Raw genomic sequence first — 15,404 nt, 5'->3', positions numbered from 1 at the left:
CTGTAACAAGGACCATTCTTCATAAAATCATGTTTGATCAAACCAAAAAAGAACCATGGATACTAACTCATTTTGAGCTAACTTCAATCTAGATTTAAATTCAAAATCTCAAACCACTTCCAAGAAGGTCCTAACAATAGAATAGCTTGGCCTGTATGAGAAAATAATGGACTATTCGGTAAATTATTTCAAACAAATCCAAATTCAATTTTTAATACATGCAGCTAGTTATAGGTCATCAGAAAAGATACATGTACATGTATCACAATTATTGGGAAAAGATTTACAAATGTATTGTTTCTGTACTCAATAAACTGTCCATTTATGAAAAATTTCAATACATTTCACTTTTAAAGTAACTGCATTGTACCATGACCTAAATAAACAGTTGAATCTGAGAAAAACGTCTTATTAAAAATAATGAAAGACAAGTTTTCAAACAATATAACCACCACTTTTGCATACCACGAATATCATAATTGTACATCCATGCATATGTCATAACATGAACAGACACAAGGACTGGATCATATTCAACCAACAAATTTGGGCATTTTTACATCATGTTTGTTCATTTCAATTTTGTTTCATAACATACTTGACGTTTTGTATTAATTTCCTCCGAAGTCATCCCAGATATTAGATGTACAGAAATAATTGAAGAAAAATAAGTTCTAAATCAGAGGATTTATGAAGAGAATGTTACATTCAGAGATGATTGATATGGCTTTATGTGTAACAGATTGTATTATAAAAAATCCATAAGAAAAAAAAATGGTTTCCAATTTTCCGTCGTTTTTGTTTGAGAGATTAAGAAAATTCTTTTTTTGTATTTAAGATAGGAAATAAACAAAAAGTCTTTGGGAAATGACTTCCGACTCAATAAAATTAAATTCAAGTTTTTAAGACAGCTTTTTCCTGTTTTCCTACATAAAAATCTGGAAAATCAGGCATTTTAAAATCAATGATCCAGTAATGCAGGGGATAGATCACATTCTTCTTATCATATCTGTCTCTCAATAAAAAAAATTATGTAACAATAAAGTCTTAAGAGCAGAAGCCGGAGGATAATTACTTGCCTAGCTATGGCATGAAAAATGGCAGGTTGTTCTTCAAGATAATAATTTAAAAAAAGATAATTTTTATAAATTATGAAAGTCAATTCAAGTGATGATTCTTATTTAAGGGCATTTTCTGTAAAAATGTTGGCAAAATCTGGATGTGCAAATTATTTTTTAATTTTTCTTCTGGCAAAGAAAAAGGTTAGTGTCCAATTAAAGCAATTATAATCAACTGGGAATGTAATCACAGACAAATGAAAAAAATTGGACAACATAAAACCCAAACATTCTGCTGATCCTGGAAGCATTGGAATTTTTGCTGACTCATACCAGCACTTTCAGTAACTCACTGAAGCAGCATACTTTTCTGAGCTTTAATCTTTATACTACCTGTCAGTTGTCTTACATCATAAAACTCACTTAGAATGCAATGAATATGAGCAGAATTTAAATATAAATGAGAACTAAAAACTCTTCTATGCATAAAAGTCTCATCAACACAGTAATATAAGGCAATATATCATAATATTTTCTGGGAAGAATATGGAATGAATCAACCTTTTGTCACTCAAGATGTATCAAGCTCATCGAAATTTCCATAAAATCATGTTCTTCACTATTATTCATAAAAGCAATGTCAATTTGTTTTATTTTTACTTCTTTGGAACCGAGAATGACAAATACAATCCAACAGATGGTTGTTGAATACAATGCTGTAAATTGTGTTACTGGCCAAATAATCGTGTTCAACCTCTAACCAAATTAACAAATTTAAGACAAAAGTTATATTTTCTGAGTCACTGGCTCTTGTTTGACAGAAAATTCTCAAATAAAAAAAGCTGATTTTACTTCATTTTCATTCCCTATTTAATTTAAATAACCAGCAATATAGAACTGCAGAACTGAAACAAATTTCCTTTTAACTATAATATAATTTGTAACAACCAAGCAATGAATACGCATTTATAAAAATAACACTTGCAGAGATCTGCCTTCACAGATTCATGAGGCAGAAAATGCAATAACGGTGTTGAAACATTTTTCCTAATTTCGCTTGATCAAATTTTCATTTTAAACAGATTACTAAATAAGCTTTCCTGATAATATTTCATGAAGTTTACAAGGATTCTCAAATCTTCCTGCACAATCTAAAATCTTACAACTGTCCAAATCATGATCTCACATTTCATTAAGATACTAATTGGATTGAGTGATTAGAGCTGTTGACTCTCCTGTGTGAAGGAGACAAAATTGGAATTCATATAAGTGGCATGTACTTGAACTGGTAACCAGCCATAAGCATGCGTGAAATTGGAATCCTCATATTATGACCTTAAAATAACATGGTCTCCATGCCAGTTTAACAAAAGGCCAAACGACAAATGCCAATAACATGTCCATCAAGACTTTCATCAAGAAATTAGGCATTTACTTGGTTTCCATAATAAGTTGCTGTTGTTGATAGGAAACACAATTTTTGTCCATTCCCAATAACTCATCAAAATGTCACTTGATTGAATTCATTTGTATTAATAAATACTCTGGTTGAAAGAATACCATATTATGCAAATGACCACCGTTGATTGTCTCTTGAATATTCTTTATTTATCAAGAGGTACCAATCAAAATATATCTTGACCATATTTAATGGCAGAATGAACTGATTTTACATATGAAAAATAGAGAAAAACTGATTCACCATATTTGTATGTTATATATCACTGAGCCAACTTCTACAAAACAGAGTCAGTGATGACATCCCCCCATACAAAAGTATCAAGCATCCCCCCAAAACTGTGTTAATTTACCTGTACTTAATTGACACAGAATCTATATTATCAAAGCTACATCATGTATAAAATTCTTATACAAAAGAAAATCTTGTCAACAGCATTTTAATCAATTGATGGAATTGTATATTCCATATATCAATGATGCTGAATGGGTTGCTATGATGGAATTTCTATACTAACAAGAAGCCTTCAATAACATGACTACTGCAGAATCAGTCACCCAAAGAAGGAAACCTGCTGAGTTGTTCCATGATTTTACCTTTAAAAATTGGATCCAAAGTCAATGTTATTATCTGTAACATGTCATTGCAATCAACCAGATCATATGAAGCATAAGTACTGGTAATAACTAAGGAAAAAGCTTTAAGAAAACTCAGAATGACCAACAACAATGAAGCATGTAGATATATTAGTCAAAATTAATTTCACTTTGTATGTATGATTTTAGTTACTCTATGTTCTTTGTTGTGTATGTCTGGTCTTTGTCCCTGGATTACATTCTTTTGATTACCGGTATAACTTTGGTTCCCTTGATTACTACTAAACTATTTTGGTGGAGATAGAGGAAAAAATTCTTTTAAGGTACAGAAGGTTGAACACAGAGAAAGAGATCATTATACATGTAACAATTAAACTTCAATTTTCATGTTTTCAATTCATGACAGTTATGTCAGACTTCACAAGAAATATCTAAATTTGTAATGACGGAAGAAAAAAGTATGCGTGTTAAACTAATGAATATCTGTGAAAAATAATTACCACTAAAAAGTCATAGACAGTCATTTATCAATTATTACATAGTTACATTTTTTTTTAAATATTTTTCATCTAAAAGTTTCATGAAAATATTGGAAAGCATGACAATTCTAACAATACAGGTTTGACATCTATTTACAGATACGCAAGAATCTAAATAGAATATTCAGAACTAAATTACACACTGTAGTCCCTAAGGCCATCAGATAAGAATTTAAAATTATATAAGTACATATTTTAAATTAATTCAATCAATATCAGTATGCTTGCCTATTCTCCAACCCAGTATTTATGGCAGAATATTTACACATAAATTTTATTTCAGTCAATTAATGTTTCTTTGCAGGGTTTCCCAAAGGTAGAACTTTCTGTAAATGGTTCCAGACCATGGTATGTTACCATATAATTTTGTAATGAGTTTTGAAGTAATGGTTCCATAGAGATGAAAAAAGACTGCTTTCAAGTGGAGCTAAAATAATGGTCTTCAAAATTAAATGTTAGTCTAACCAAGTAAACTTTCTGTACAAACTGATATTTTTATAGACATAAAACATGTTGCCTTCATTACATGTGAGAAAATTAACTTAAAAAGTAAGTTCTGCTGAATATAAACCTTCATACAGAGTATGGGACTAGTATCTGTGAAAATTACAGACAAAGAAGTTTGGACTGGCCAAAAATATTCTAATAACAACAACTATTAAAGATCATTGTAACTTTTACCCATCACTAACATATCAAATAATTTAAAAAGTTTTTCTCATCAATTTTATAAGAATAGAAACAAGTGCCTTAAGATTTCATTGAGATGTGGTGAAACAACAACCCAAACAACAATTTCATTTAACTTCAGTTTTTACCTAGTTTTGTTTTAATAACTTTCACATTCCATTCTATCCCCTGAACATCATCATTGTAAGCACTACAAAAGAGGTTACCTTTTTTTGTGTTGTGTTTAGTCTTCAAATGATTTTTTTTTTCGTGAGTTTTCATTCTGTTGTTTCTATCTAAGATTCATTGTCACAGAGCAGAGGCAAATAGAGCTGCTTTAAACAACAGTTTTTCATATGTTTCATGGACTGGTCTTTCAACTACGAAATTTATATGTTGTTATTTTCCTGTACTAAAGCCAATTTTTTATTGGTCCTTATGTTAAAAGAAGCATATTTATGGTTGACAAACCTCCGCCTCACTAGACAATATCTAATAAGCTGATATAGCGCCAAGACACACAGCCTAAAGCAAGGAACATAAAACAAGATGGGAGTATGGATGACATAAAACTTGATAAAAAATAAAACAGATAACAGGGAAATTTAGTGCAATTACAGACTAAATAATTTACATGTAATTTCACTAATTGACCTATAATGGTGGACGACTATTGTTTTTTGATGGATTATACCAATTCCATTTGTCAAGCCAACATTTATGGATTAAGGACTAGTACCTGTTTTGTAGACACCAAAATCGTAGCTATTAAACCATTAAGCAAGTATAATTACTCTTCTCCACTGAATGGTTTCCAAACTTTAATGAAATTCAACTAAATTGTTTTCAACATAAAGCTCTGCAGATGAATACACACAATGATTTCATAGACATTAGTGCACTGGTGCAAAGACAAATACTTAATTAAAAGCCAAATTAACTTTCATTCTAAAACCTTTACACTAAAAGCATTAAAAACATCTCTTAGAAATCATTAATGATATTTCCAGTTTCAAGATGAGAAAATTTTCAAGATTTAAGAATACATGAACATGAGTACCCATAATGCACTGGAACTAGAACTAAGAGGTAAAACAATTTTTAATATTGAATAAAATATGACGGACAAGCATAAACATAACCAGAAAGTACAAATATTATAGTACATTAAGTTATTTCAATACTGCAAAATGACTCAAAATTTCAATCAGCACTCCAGGGACTATCCAAATGACTCAAAACTTCAATCAGCACTCAAGGGACTATCCCAATGACTCAAAGCTTCAATCAGCACTCCAGGGACTATCCCAATGACTCAAAACTTCAATCAGCATTCCAGGGACTATCCCAAGTCCTTTTTTTGTAATAACTTTTAATTCTCCAACAATATAAGTACACTGCTTTGTTATCAATCTGCATTATATAAAAAGTATATTGTGACTTGTATTCTTACTCATTCCTATACACAATCATTCTCAATCTTAAATATCCACTAAGAAAAAATTACATTTCATCTTTCAAAGTAATTGGGGAAATGATTCTTGCTCTTTGCATTGCTTATATCAATGTCAGAAATTTAGGTAAAACTCTTCTACATTTTCTTGACACTTCTACAGTAAGGCCAAGTATTACCCTGGATTGTGATGTCTCAGTATTACCTAGTATTGTGATGTCCCGGTATTAACTAGGATTGTGATGTCCCGGTATTAACTAGGATTGTGATGTCCAAGTATTACCCAGGATTGTGATGTCCCAGTATTACCCAGAATTGTGATGTCCCAGTATTACCCTGAATTATGATGTCTCAGTATTACCTAGGATTGTAATGTCCAAGTATTACCCAGGATTGTGATGTCCCAGTATTACCCAGAATTGTGATGTCCCAGTATTACCCTGAATTATGATGTCTCAGTATTACCTAGGATTGTGATGTCCCAGTATTAACTAGGATTGTGATGTCCCAGTATTAACTAGGATTGTGATGTCCCAGTATTACCCTGAATTATGATGTCTCAGTATTACCTAGGATTGTAATGTCCAAGTATTACCCAGGATTGTGATGTCCCAGTATTACCCTAAATTGTGATGTCCCAGTATTACCCAGGATTGTGATGTCCCGGTATTACCCTGGAGTGTGATGTCCCAGTATTAACTAGGATTGTGATGTCCCAGTATTACTCTAAATTATGATGTCTCAGTATTACCTAGGATTGTAATGTCCAAGTATTACCCAGGATTGTGATGTCCCAGTATTACCCAGAATTGTGATGTCCCAGTATTACCCAGGATTGTGATGTCCCGGTATTACCCTGGAGTGTGATGTCCCAGTATTACCCACGATTGTGATGTTCCAGCATTACCCTGGATTGTGATGTCTTAGTATTACCCAGGATTGTGATGTCCCAGGATTATCCTGGATTATGATGCCCAAGTATTACCCAGGATTGTGATGTCCCAGTAATACCCAGGATTGTGATGTTCCAGTATAACCCTGGAGTGTGATGTCCCAGTATTACCCAGAATTGTGATGTCCCAGTATTACCCAGGATTGTGATGTTCCAGTAATACTCAGGATTGTATTGTCCCAGTATTACCCTGGAATGTGATGTCCCAGTATTACCCAGGAATGTAATGTCCCAGTATTACCCTAGATTGTGAAGTCCCAGTATTACCCTGGATTGTGATGTCCCAGTATTACTCAGGATTGTGATGTCCCAGTATTACCATGGAATGTAATGTCTTAGTATTACCTAATAATGCAATGTCCCAGTATTACCCTGGATTGTGATGTTCAAGTATTACCCAGGATTGTGATGTCCCAGTACTACCCAGGGTTGTGATGTCCTAGTATTACCCAGGATTATGATGTTCCAGTATTACACAGGATTGAGATGTTCCAGTAATACCTTGTATTGTGATGTACCAGTATTACCCTGTATTGTGATGTCCCAGTATTACCCAGGATAGTGATGTCCCAGTATTATCCTGGATAGTGATGTCCCAGTATTATCCTGGATAGTGATGTCCAAGTTTTACTGTGGATTGTGATATCCAAGTTTTACTTTGGATTGTGATGTCCCATTATAATCATGGATGGTGATGTCCAAATGATATTTTGTACATAGATATAAAATGCAAAACATTTGTACATATGGTAATCAAAAATTGAAATATCCCATAGCAACTTCACATCCTCTATTCAGGGCTGAGATGTCCCATGGTAACGGAACATATCCAACGCAGGGCCAAGATGTCCTATGGCACCAGAACACCCACTTTTATCCAGGATTAAGAACATTCCAATTTAATCCAGGGAAGGTGTGTCCATTCTGATTATCAAACTTATAAATATGGGTAGAGGAACCTTACAATGAGCCATCAATGCTAATTATCAGATGAAATCAGATTATACAGATGTATGACCAATTAATGGATTACAGAGGAGAGTAAATCTAACTTGCTGATTCTTACTCATGAATTGGTCAGCACCCATGAGGGTCAGTCCTATTCAAACCTATTATGGGTTAATTGGTAGGTTTGCGGGTCAGTTTCCATGTTGGGAGTCATTACCAGACACCTATTGGAATACTCACAGATTAATGGTAGAGATATGCATATCTCATTACTACAAAGAAAATGAGTTCTGTTGAGAAGACTCCCTGAAGATTAGTACCAAAGGAAGAACAATTACAGTTGATCATGCTTCACTGTAGACATTTGCTTCATTGTGGCTCCAAAACATACATCAACATTTCCATAGACAGTTAAATTGATATTTATCAGCAATAAAACCCTATAAAACTGCAAACTGATGAGCAAGTAAAATTAAACCCTTTTTTCAGGCTGAAACACAATTTTTATCATCAGAATCTAAATGTTCTATCTATGGCAGTTAGCAATTGTCTTGAGCTTACAAGCTGTTGTGAACAAGATTAAAAAGGATATTTTAAAACAAGGCAAATCTGATTGCTTCTTTATAAATGGTGATTTTCCTCTCAGTTTATAATGTCATTAACCTCACCATTGTGGAGAACTAAGTAGAGGAAGTGTGTTAAATACCAATGACCATGTTATTTATTATCATTTTCAGTAATACATGTATAAATAGAAAGAAGGTATTTTCCATAGTAATAGGAATCTGGTTTACTTGTTTATTTTGTTTATTGTGCATATATTCAATGCAACATATTAATTGATTCTGTCTATGTTTCTTTGACTCCCCAGAAGTCTTAATCCTTTCCTAATTTGAATGTAAATTTATTTGGATTTCAATTGGTAGAAAAATGTCTTGAAAGATACTTCTTAAATATCTGTTTAATTTTGTATACTTAAGTAAATTCTCATTGTACACCTTTTTTATTCAGATTCTGCTGATATTATTGAAAAATAAAACTGCTACAATGAGTACATTTATTTTGCTGAGTCGACAGTTCTGTATTATATCATCCTGATTGACATTTGCACAAAACATATCCTGAAGTTATTGGAACATCATTCATTTTAAATTGAATTTAGTTAAAACACAATTCCAATTTAATAGTCCACATTACGACTACATACTTCCACTACTCTATATTTTTTGTTAATTTGAGCCGGATTACGAAATCTTTCACATGAACATAGAACATTTAATTCTGCTGTGGATGACTGCCTTAAGGCTGAAATGGAACACAGGAATAAATAAATGTCTTATTTATCAATTTTATTTGAACTCAGACAATGCAATTATAGTTTGGTACTTCCACTGATGGAAGAATACTTAATTATTGATAGTAATTAGTGTCTCTCATAGGCTAAATAATTTAAATCATGGTAAAAAACAACATTAAGATAGGCAAGAGTAACATCCCTCTAGTAACATGTCATATGAAACATCAGGATTGGTTCGGGTAACATTTGCCGGTAATTGAATGCTGCAAGCATGAGTTTAATTGAAACTTTATATGGTTTTCAATGTAAATATCTACAGGAGCTTCCTTTTTCTTTGGATTCCTGAAAACACTGTAATTCAAGGTTTCATTGATTGTTGTTTCTGAACAATTACCTTGAACTACATCATCAGAAGGGATTCAGGTGTATATCGTCAAGGAAGAACTTCAATACAAAGACTTTATTCTAAAGGTGATCAACATAGTTTTTTATAACTCTTTCAATTGACAATAACACTGACATTATCTTACACAAATACTTAAAATAAATGTCATGAAATAAAAAGCTTCAAATTTACAAGACGTACCAAGGAAACAGACACTACATATGATATAACAGGATCCATATCTATTCCTGCTTAATGACGATCTTCTCCATTAACATTATCTTAAATAACAATCTTTGGTGAAAGTTTGATAAAGGGAAGAAATTACTTTGATAAAATTAGAGAAAATTAAGGTTTGACACCTTTGGTGATGCTTTGATACAAAATTATCCCATAATTTACTTTTTTCACCTATCTTACTAATTCAGAACAGGAAATAAGCAACACTGCTCTAAAAGGTTTCCAATTAGCCATTGAAAAAATGATCATCCTGCATAGCTTTGAACAATTTACATTATAAAACAACTATGAAAGCATTTATACCTTAACATCCCCCACTCACCATAGAAAGTGATCTCCAGGAAAGAATGATAGAAAAGGAATATATTTTAAGACTATGATAATCATTCTCTGATAATTTGTTGCTGTAATTGGCAAGTCTTCCTGGGCTTCAAGAATCTTTACTTAAAATTTTTGTCAGTTAAACTCTTTGTCAAAGAGGAAGGGAAACACTAGTTATGATAAGAGATGCTTTCAAGAAAATGGGGAGTAAAATACTGAACAATCATAGATTTGTTATGTATAGTTTTACACTGAAAACATTTAGGAGACAGAAAGTTTTTATGGGTGATATAACAACTCCATTATGTCAGCTTTGAACAAAATGTTTTCTAGTAATTCTGGAAGATCATATATTTTCAATAGAAAAATCTGATAAAGCAAAATGACTGGAATCTTCTGGCTAAATAAGAACTTTATCATCCCTCCTCCTTTACACTTGAAGAGATAAAATCTTGAGATGGTGTGCAAATTACCATTACTGATAGCAAGTTAAAATTTAAAAGTAAATATCTTTATGAAGGAAATGAGAGAAAAAAACAATGAAATCTAAATACAGATATGAAAGGCTAAATTCCGCAACTTCAAAGCCTTTCAACTATTGATTAGGACATCATAAAAATGTTAATGGTGATTAAACATGCTATAATTTCACGATTTACTTAATCATAATTGATCTGATACTGATGTCTAATTTCAATTACAGAATATAATAGGAAATTTTACTTCCAAATAAACATAAAATGTTTGGATGAGTTATTAGAATACCTTTGCACTTCGTTCAACTGTAGCATGTGTAAGGTACAAAAAAGCCAAGATCACCACATCATATTTAATAACAACCGATATTAAACTTGGTTACAGTGCAACAGACAATTATTATTGACAATGTATATAAAGTGCCAACAAAGTCAAGTTAGGTTTAGTAAAACTAGAATAGGATTGTACTACAAGTAAACATACAATTATGGCGTCAGACAACAAGGAGCAATCATGGGAAAAGAGAAAATTATCTCTAGATCTTTGTTATATTCTCATACAATTTTGTAAGCTAGCTCAGAAAATGTTACAGTGCTTTTAAGTTACCTTGTAATAGAACTTGACATTACAGAAACACGAGCTCGGTTCAGATGAACTTACTATAGATATTTGTTCAATGTTTTTTTCCATAAAGAAGAATGCATTGTTGTAACTATTGAGAAAATAATTTTTCAAGAAATAATAGATAATAACCTTTCTTTGTACTTGTTTTACACCTTAGTTATGATAACCTTAACTTCCTTGATTGGTACAATACTGTCTATATCATCAATAAAAGTAATACTATATAATACAATATATGATGTTCCAATCCTACACTATCATTGTATCATGATATTTGTTATCTCCCCTTAATCAGAAAACATCAATATTTTCTATATGATGTCTATTTTTCTGCTATTAAATAAGAAATTGATAAATCTGTCGGAAAGGATCATGTACACGGCTCCCAACATTAATACTGATAGAATGGCAACTTATTAGACATATTGTATTGACTTGATACACACAAATCTTTGACATGGCTGTCAAAACGTCTTAGTTAATAAACACTCAGATGATCTAGACTACTATCTAAATCAGCAATATCAGACAAAACAAACATGTTTAATCAGAATAGTTGGAAAAAGACATATAAACATAGAAAGGCGAATTATACAGTTTCATGATGATCTTCCTAAGCCAATGATTATTTAATCTGAGTTTCTGTGAAAGTTTTGAGCATGTGACACGAAAATAACGGTTCATTGAAATCATAGGAAATCTTTGGAACGGTTGACATTTATTGTAAAGAAGGTCAACACTGCACAATTGGAGATTTTGTGACAACTTTTTATGCCTTAAGATGCTGGAAACTTAAGGAGACATTGAGATTGTATTATCTATGACTTTCTGCTGTCATATTGTTCAGCTACAGCATTAGCAATTTTCTTGTTGAATTATGTCATATCTAAATACAACATAAACTCCTCACCAAGTACAAACAAGTAATGACCCAATCAATTCAAAACTATTTTCATAAACTCCCTAGATATTAATTATTTCTTTGTCATAAATGAAACACTAGACTTGAGTGTCATTTAGATTTGACAATGATGTATTTCTCTTGACTTATAATTTTTTATTATCTTTCTATAGATACCCCATGGAGTTAGAATTTCTATTGCAAACTTGGTCAGTTTCAGTAATTTACCGTAAAACACTGTATTTTCAATTTGTATTCAGACTGCATGGAGACATTACAAGAAATTGAGTTACATCAAGAACAATAATTCTGTTTATCTGAGAGTTGATTATGATACGATAGAGACCAGATTGATACACCCATCAAACAAAAGAAAACTTGACAAAAAGATAACATATTTAATATGCATCTATCTTGTGTAAATCTAGTAAAACAACAAAATATGATCTACCAAAGAAGCAAGCAAAATTTTACTTCAAAAATTAAACTAATAACTTATAAAACACATGCACCTTCATTATATATCCCAAACTGAGCTAAACTGAACCTTAAATACTATTTTAAAGTCATTAGAAGCAATAAGATGTATGGCCTTATTCCTATCTTCCATAAATTTAACTATGTTACAGTTGATCTATGGCAACTTTTGGAGAAGCGTGCAATATTTCAAGACTAAAAAGAAAAGTCCAGTGATGGATGAATATCATTTAACAAATCAGCAACAATAACAAAGCAAATAATTCATCCATGTATCAGAGATTTCTACTACACATCCATTTCCTGTTTTAAGCACTAACTGATGGAATCCAGCTACTGGGTGGAAAACATCTTTTTATCCATGAAAGTCAAGTGACAAGATGACAGATTATTGATTTCAATTGTTTAAGTGCTATTGTCAAAGCATTTAATTTTTCTCCCAGTTAATTCCATTTGTCTGCTCTATTATTGCACTTAAGCAGATTCTAAAATATTCATAACCTTTTTGAAAGGTTAAATTTCTATCAAACTCTGAAAAGATCGATGTTTACAGTTGATCAGAGCAACAAGAAGAGTCATTAATTAACTGTTGTGGTTTGACCATACAAAGAGAAAGTTCCATTCTCTCTGAATTCAACAAAACAATGAATACATCTGCTGTAATCTCAGCCTGTAAATAATAGTATAATTTTATTTCTGAGCTTTTGTTGAATTTATTTTCTAAATAAGAAAAACATAAATAAAATAAAAGAAAGTCAGACAATAGAACAGAAACATGTCATATGCCATAAAGAGTTTAATAGTCAGTTAATAAATTCATTTCAAACATTAAAAAAAAACCATCAAATGGAAAAAAATCTGATTATAATAAAAATGTAGATGTTCCCATATATACAGAGACAAACCACTTTATATTCGACAGTTCTAACACCAACAAGGGGATATAACACCATTCTAACATCAACAAGGGGATATAACACCATTTTATTCATATACATCACCTGAATATAGCTGAAATATTGCTGTTCGGGCGTTAAACCCCAACAATCAATCATATATATTCATATACAGGACATATCTTACCAAAGGGGTGTCAACATGTAAAGCATATAACACCATAACTTGGCTGAGAATAGGATAATTCACATGTCTAATCCAATAAAAATACTGAAAATGATTTTTCTTTCCAATATGCAATTTCCAGAAATGACTGGACTAATTGTTAGAAATAATACATTTGGCTCTCTACTACCCATAAATTAATATCTGTTGATTTGACAAGCCTGACATATCACAATATGACAGGACATCGAAATTCTGTTAGGATCCCAGTGACTCATTCCATATCTTGGTCACAAATTCATTGCCGTTGACACTTGCATCTTTCCAAACTGGCAACGCCACTTTCACTTGATGGATTCAGATTCCATCAAGTCATGTGTTATAATCTTAATTATAAAATGTAATTATGGTTTGTCTTCTGTATGGTTACTAATCCTTACCAAACATTCATCATTGGCTATCTCTGCTCATTGTTAAATTCCTGTTCTTTTTTTCATGAGTCGCTAATTGGAAGAAATAATGAGAGATCAACAAATATCATTTCCTCCATGTTGAGTAATGCATCTTCAACAATCTGTTTTGTTACTCAATGGGCGAGACAAAGACAAAATTTCTAATTCTGATCCATTTATTTGAATTAGCCCTGACAACCAGCTAACTAATTTTGGCAATTTCATTAAAAACCGAGGATAAAAAATAAAGTTTGTATTAACAATGTGGTTCTAAATTCATATGAAATGAATGCAAACGATAATTTGGTATCAGAGAGAGAGAGGGCTAATGAACAAATTCATCTGATTCTCTGTACTTGACAAATAATCAATGGCCAGTCAAATGACAATTTTTCCAGTATTTTTTCCTGTTTCTTCCATACTCATCAATATATACAAAACTAATTTTTTTGGGTAAATTGAATAAGAGATTTTTTCTGTATCTATAAACAGACATGCAGTGGTGATCTATATCTAATTACAGCTTCCTTCATCAAGTTCCTGTGAAATTAGATGAATAATTCTTGGACATAAGACAGAGTTAATTCTCCATAGTAGCCATGTATGTCCAATGAAATGTCAGGACTCAGATTTATGGTCATTAATCAAGTTGACTGAGGAAATTGCCTGTAATGGTGACAATTCAATAAAAAAAGGAAAGTTTAAGGTGCATGCAACAAGAAATAAGATGACTTTCCTGATCTGAAAATTGATTTTGTAGGTCAAGAAAAGTTTAACCAAATTAGGCCTGCTTCAGTCATTACTGTGAGAAAGATAACAAAGACTGGCTACAACTGAGAGAGATAGAATGAAAAAAGTCAGAGAAAAATAAACGTTTCTTCCATCTTTGGATAAAGTGGCAACCTTAATGATCCTTGCCTGTTTAACTATAAATGAGGGGCATGTGAATTCTGTCCAAAATTTAGTTACAACATATTAATGTTTAAATGGACAGCCTTTCCCCCTACTATTCAAAGTCGCAATAATACTTAAAATAAAAGGCAGAAACACATACATCTATTTGTGATTACCTGACTGATTCTATTTTCAACTGCTATCCCAGTTAATTTTATCAAGAAATAATGAAAGTAGATGTAAATTATCATCAAAGAAAAATAAGTTTAATGAGCAACTTGTCAGGAAACATTGTTAAAATCTCTGAAACAAGTGAGCTTACAGTTGCATTTCTAATGTTGAATTTTTTAGTCTTACTTGAACAGGATCTCTCTGATTGCATCAGTCATACTGAAAAATTATATATATATTTAAGAAATTGTCCATGTAGAAAGCAGGCAGATCCTACAGTATGGGTAGCACAGACAAAATTAAATCCCACCAATTTTTTTTTCCAATGTATAGTTAAACTCATTATGATGACATTTCTGTTTTAAAAGTGGATAACTCATAATATATGTTCAAAGTTCCCTATCCAATCAACTAAACTATGCACAGAAG

At 31.8% G+C, this 15,404-nt stretch overlaps 1 protein-coding gene across 12 annotated transcripts in view; it reads right to left on the bottom strand.

Annotated features, from left to right (window-relative positions):
• The window catches only part of LOC148627127 (neuroglian-like), a 101,467-nt gene that overhangs the window by 17,256 nt on the left and 68,807 nt on the right, over nucleotides 1-15,404 (bottom strand). The window lies entirely within an intron of this gene.

Source organism: Perna viridis, chromosome 1, assembly GCF_037379345.1.
Source record: "Perna viridis isolate PV_CMFRI_1.1 ecotype Kerala chromosome 1, ASM3737934v1, whole genome shotgun sequence".
Classification (NCBI taxonomy): Eukaryota; Metazoa; Mollusca; class Bivalvia; order Mytilida; family Mytilidae; genus Perna; species Perna viridis.
The sequence above is the reverse complement of the archived record's forward strand: the minus strand, read 5'-3'. Positions and strand labels throughout refer to the sequence as shown.